Consider the following 6,303-nt stretch of genomic DNA (forward strand, 5'->3'; position numbering starts at 1 on the left):
GATTGGGTGTAAATCCACTTAATCGACGAAATTATGATGACTTAATTTTATTATTTTTTTAAGCCTTTATAGGAAAAATTAATTGTTTAAAGCAGGGGTGGCAAACTTAATTCCTGGAGGGCCACGGCCCTACACAGTTTAGCTCTAACCGTAACCGTCAAAAATGACCGGACTCCAAACAATTGCTTATAAATCTGTCATTATGTTATATTATAACTAAATATGGATTCATTGTTTTTGTCAACTTGCAGTCAATGCAGGCTAAAGGCAGTTTGAGCATGTGTGTGTGTGTGTGAGAGAGAGAGTTATAATATCAGATTCATAAAAGCATATTGCATGCAGTTCAGGGTAGGATGAATTAGCTGTAATACTTGCAATAGTTTGTATGCATGTGTGTGTGTGTGATAGCGTGAGAACATGCATCCACACACGCACTGGTCCAACGACTTTATGTTTGCAAGCACAACTTGCTGTACGCAAGTTACAACTTAGCCTAGTTTTGACATAAATGCGCACTAAGTTACGCACTACTAAATATTTGTTCGTTGCACCATTACACTTAGTTGAAGTGTAACTCTACGCATAAACTAAATATTTACGGAAGCGTCTTGTCAGGAGTAACGGTTGGAATAAAATAGCAGACTGAGTGAACTGCATCAATATGCTCTTCTTTTACCCGACAACCTTCAATCCTTTAGGCATATGATGCTGCTGACATTTACACTCATGTACATATTAATAGAGAGAACAATATGTGAATAAACATACTTTGTTTTTATTAGCACGTCTTCAACACCCCATCCCACCGGACTTGGGACCACTGGAGTCGGGTCTTCGAGGACCACTGGACTTGGGACCACAGAAGTTGGGTCCTAAAGGACCACAGGAGCGGACTTCGGAACTACTGGTGTGGACTTAGAGACCCTCCTCCTTCTCAACCTCCGCTTGAGCGTGGGAATTGATGAAGGGTCCTAGACTTGACTAGACGAGGGAGGTGGTGGTGAATTACCTTTCCCTCGTTGCAGAGCTGCAAGTACCTGGAGAAGTTTCAGAAATCCAACGACTTCAACAGTTCCGTCTTCCAATGCAGTAGGGGTTCATCCAAACAAAGTATTTATTGTATAAACGTATAAGTATTTATTTATAAATGTATTTATTTTCCATACCCTGACAACCCAGCCTCTTCGCCCTAGTCCAATACTTCTGGGCAAAGGCCCGCACCTCCATTCCCAGTTGGTGAAGCCTCTTCAGATCGTGAAGACGGACTTGTCCATCAGGGAGCAGAATTTCATCCGTCAGAATCAGAATTATCTTTATTGCCAGGTATGTTTGCACATACAAGGAATTTGTTTTAGTGACAGTAGCTCCACAGTGCGACAGAATGACAGCGACAGGACAGGACACACATAATAAAAAAATAAAATAAAAAAGTAAAAATATACAAAATAGCACAAACACAATATACAAAATAGACAATTCAGTATGTACAGGTATGTTAGGTGCAAATTTGAAATGTAATAAGTATGTGTGTTTAAATAAAAAAAAAAAAAGTATGATAGTGTTGTGCGTTTCATGTTTATCGTTAGGAGTTCAAATGTTCATGAGATGGATTGCCTGAGGGAAGAAACTGTTCCTGTGTCTGGCCATTCTGGTGCTCAGAGCTTTGTAGCGTCGACCAAACGGCAACAGCTCAAAGAGGGAGTGTGCTGGATGTGAGGGGTCCAGAATGATTTTGCCAGCCCTTTTGCTCACTCTGGATAAATACAGTTCTTGGAGAGTGGGGAGGGTTGTACCAATGATTCGCTCAGCAGTCCGAACAGTTCTGAGGTCAGTCTTCTGAGGTCAGATTTGGTAGCTGAGCTGAACCAGACAGTTATTGAGGTGCAGAGGATGGATTCAATAATGGCAGAGTAGAACTGTTTCAGCAGCTCATGTGGCAGGTTGAACTTCCTCAGCTGGCTAAGGAAGTACAACCTCTGCTGGGCCTTTTTGACAATAGAGTCAATGTGAATGTCCCACTTCAGGTCCTGAGAGATGGTGCTGCCTAGGAATCTGAATGACTCCACTGTTGTTACAGTGCTGTTCATAATGGTTAGTGGGGGGAGTGCAGGGGGGTTTCTCCTGAAGTCCACGATCATCTCCACAGTTTTGAGCGTGTTGAGCTCCAGGTTGTTAAGACTGCACCAGACAGCCAGCTCCTTAACCACCTGTCTGTCAGCAGACTCGTCACAGTCCTGAATGAGGCCGATCAGTGTGGTGTCATCTGCAAACTTCAGAAGCTTGACAGAGGGGTCTTTAGATGTGCAGTTGTTGGTGTAGAGGGAGAAGAGCAGTGGGGAGAGAACACAGCCCTGAGGAGCTCCAGTGCTGATGGTGCGGGTGTTGGATGTGAATTTTCCCAGCCTCACTAGCTGCTGCCTGTCTGTCAGGAAGCTGTTGATCCACTGACAGACAGAGGTGAGGACGGAGAGCTGAGTTAGTTTGGGCAGGAGGAGGTTTGGAATGATAGTGTTAAAGGCCGAGCTGAAGTCCACAAACAGGATTCTCACATAAGTCCCTGGTCTGTCCAGGTGTTGCAGTATGTAATGCAGTCCCATGTTGACTGCATCATCCACAGACCTGTTTGCTCTGTAGGCAAACTGCAGGGGGCTCCAGTAAGGGTCCAGTGATGTCCTTCAGATAAGCCAAAACCAGTTTTTCAAATGACTTCATGACCACAGATATTAGAGCCACAGGTCTGTAGTCGTTAAATCCTGTTATCTTGGGTTTCTTTGGGACGGGGATGAAGGTGGAGCATTTGAAGCATGAGGGGACTTCACACAGCTCCAGTGATCTGTTGAAGATCTGTGTGAAGATAATGTCTGCCAATTGTTGATTCTCCACAGTGCTGGGGGATGGTGTCTTGTAATTGATGTCTTTCAGACCTTTCCACACTGAAGCCGTGTCACTGGAAGAGAATTGGATCCTTAGCTTATAGGAATAATTCCTCTTTGCCACTCTGATCTCCTTATCCAGTGTGTATTTGGCCTGTTTATACAAGACTTTATCCCCCTTTCTGTAAGCATCTTCTTTGGCCTGACGGAGCTGTCTGAGTTTTGCAGTGAACCATAGTTTGTCATTGTTGTAGATTAAATGAGTCCTGGCAGGAATGCACATATCCTCACAGAAACTGATAGAAGATGTTACAGTCTTTGTGAGCTCGTCCAGATCGTTGGCAATATTTCCAAAAACAGTCCAATCAATGAGAGAGAAACAGGCTTGTAAATCCCGCTCTTTTTCATTAGTCCATCTTTTAACAGATCTTAACACAGGTTTTGCAGATTTAAGTTTCTGCCTGTAGGACGGAATAAGATGAACCAAACAGTGATCAGAGAGTCCTAAAGCTGCTCGTGGAACCGAGTGATATGCGTCCTTTATCTCTGTGTAACAGTGATCCAATATATTACTGTCTCTGGTGGGACATGTGATGTGCTGTCTGCATTTTGGTAGTTCGTGGGAGAGATTTGCTTTATTAAAGTCCCCGAGAATGATTAAAACAGAGTCCGGGTGTTGTTGCTCACTCTCTGTGATCAGATCAGCGAGTTTCTTTAAAGCTGTGCTCACATGCGCTTGCGGTGGAATGTAGGCACTCACACGAATGAACGAACAGAAGTCCTGCGGCGAATAGAATGGCTTGCACTTAATGAAGAGCAATTCTAGATCTGAACAGCACATCTTCTTTAATACGTTACAACTGTACACCACCTCTCATTGTTGTAAAAGCATGTCCCGCCGCCACACGATTTCCCCGTTGATAATAATTTACTTCCAAACTATATTCAGAGGCTGTTCAAAATAAGAGAAAGTCAGTATAATCTAAGAGGATTGTATATGTTTAAAAAAGTAAGGGCAAGAACTAATGTAAAAAGTAGGTGTTTATCTGTCAAAGGGGTAAATCTATGGAATAAATGTGATAAGGAATTAAAAGTATGTAATTCAATTTGCAAATGTGTATTTTTATGTTTGTTTTGAATTATGTATGTACGTTTTGGGAAATGGTTTTTGTAATATTATTATTAATTATTATTAAGTCATTTAGCAGATGCTTTTATCCAAAGCGATTTACAAATGAGGCCAACAGAAGCAATCAATTGTAGTATTAAAACAACTAAAAACAGATCCAAAACTAAAAGCTAAAACTTTATAAATAATACCTGTACACATTTTAAAAATAAAGAAAACAAAAATGACAAATGCATACAAAAAAAAAAAAAATCAAAACTTAACATTTAAATGAAAATAAAGCTAAAAACAATTCAAAATATTAAAGAACAAAAATGTATAAGAGTATAATAATGATTCTAACATAACACTAAGCCAAACACCAAAAAAAATAACTATATATATATATATATATATATATATATATATATATATATATATATATATATATATATACACACACACGTACAACCACACACACATACACATATGATATAATACACATTTATAAATTCTATATATATATATCTAAATAAACTAAAACTTAATAAAAGACCTATACAGACTGTAACAGAGCGAAACAGACATGAGACGTGTGGATCCAAGTGCAAGCTTTTATTTATAAACATAGTCAATAAACAGGCAGGGTCAAACAACGGCAAACAGATATGGAACGGGCAAGACACAGAGCAATCCTAGGATTAGCGAGAGTCGACGATCGGAACAATATCCAACAGGGCAAGGCAGAGAGATAATCCAGCTATACGAGCAGTAGTCCAAGCGAGGTGCAAACAGAGTCCAAACAGCAAGGCAAAGGGGTAATCCAGGAAACACAGGCAAGAATCAAAGTCCATGGTTTATGTAGGGTGTGTGATCAGCACAATCAGCTGTGTGTGGTCAGTGCAATGGATGATGGGAATTGTAGTCTGAGGTGGCGTGCAAGAGTCCACGTGGTGAGCGAGTGACCTCTGGTGGTGAGTTAACGGAAGTTCATAGACCAGATTCATGACACAGACAGACATAAATTCTGACATTAACTAAAATTAAAATAAATAACAAATACAAATCAAACGACAGTAGTTTATCAGTAATCCTAAGAAATAACACTGCCAAACACGCAAGCTAAAAAACAACAACTTAATTACACATAGTAAGAAATGGTTATAAAAGCTGAAACAGAAGTGAAACAAGTAGGAAAGAGGAGAGATACAAAGCAATACTTATTAATATTTAATACTATATTAATATAGATACTTAATATTGTTTATTTTGTATTGTTTAACTTAGTGAAAAGTGTCCCCCATTCAGTTAACTATGTATAAATGTTGGGAAATTGAGGTTTATACATCATCTGAATGCTGAATAAATAAGCTTTCCTTTGGTTTGTTAGGATATGACAGTATTTGGGCGAGATAAGACTATGTGAATTTCTGGAATCTGAAAATCGCCTTTAAAGTTGTCCAAATGAAGTTCTTAGCAATGCATATTACGAATCAAAAATTAAGTTTTGATATATTTATGGTAGGAAATGTACAAACTATCTTTATGGAACATGATCTTTATTTAATATCCTAATGATTTTTGGCATAAAAGAAAAATCAATAATTTTGACCCATACTGTGTATTGTTGGCTATTGCTACAAATATACCCGTGCTAGTTAAGACTGGTTTTGTGGTCCAGGGTCACATATGGCAGGACTTTTACTTTCCGACCTCTGGACTTTCCACCTCTGTTTAGAACAGGGGTGTCCAAACTTGTTTCTGGAGGGCCTCTCCTCCAATCCTTATTAAACACACCTGAACCAGCTAATCAAGTGCAAAAAGCGCACATTCAAATGCAAGCTTGCAATCATTGCTCAGTCAGCCTTCGTTCATTTTATTTTTTTTTTTTGGGAAAAATGAGAAGTTGAACTGTACTCAAGAACTGTAATGAAAGTAGTTTATTAAAGTAATAAATTAAATACAAAAAACAGAATAACAAGACAACAAGAAAACCAGAACTGAGAAACCCAATGCAATGCCTTTGTTAGGGACAAGATCTAACATATAACGTAGCAAACAATGGGGCCATTGTGTGGTATTGAGTTTAACCACACCAGAATGGATGTGTTCAAAACGGTGGATTATACAATCAGGCGAACCATCCCAGGTTAAAATAGTACACTTCCATTTTGTGCTCGAAGTGCTCTATTTTCACGCCCTAAGTTTGTACTTAATATACTAAAAATGATTCTTTAGTACTACTTAAGATAAACTTTGACTAAGTGTACTATTTTGGGACACTGTGAATTCAGAAAAAATGCTGAAGTGAAATTTTCAGTA

Source organism: Barbus barbus (assembly GCF_936440315.1).
Source record: "Barbus barbus genome assembly, chromosome: 42".
In the NCBI taxonomy this organism is placed as follows: Eukaryota; Metazoa; Chordata; class Actinopteri; order Cypriniformes; family Cyprinidae; genus Barbus; species Barbus barbus.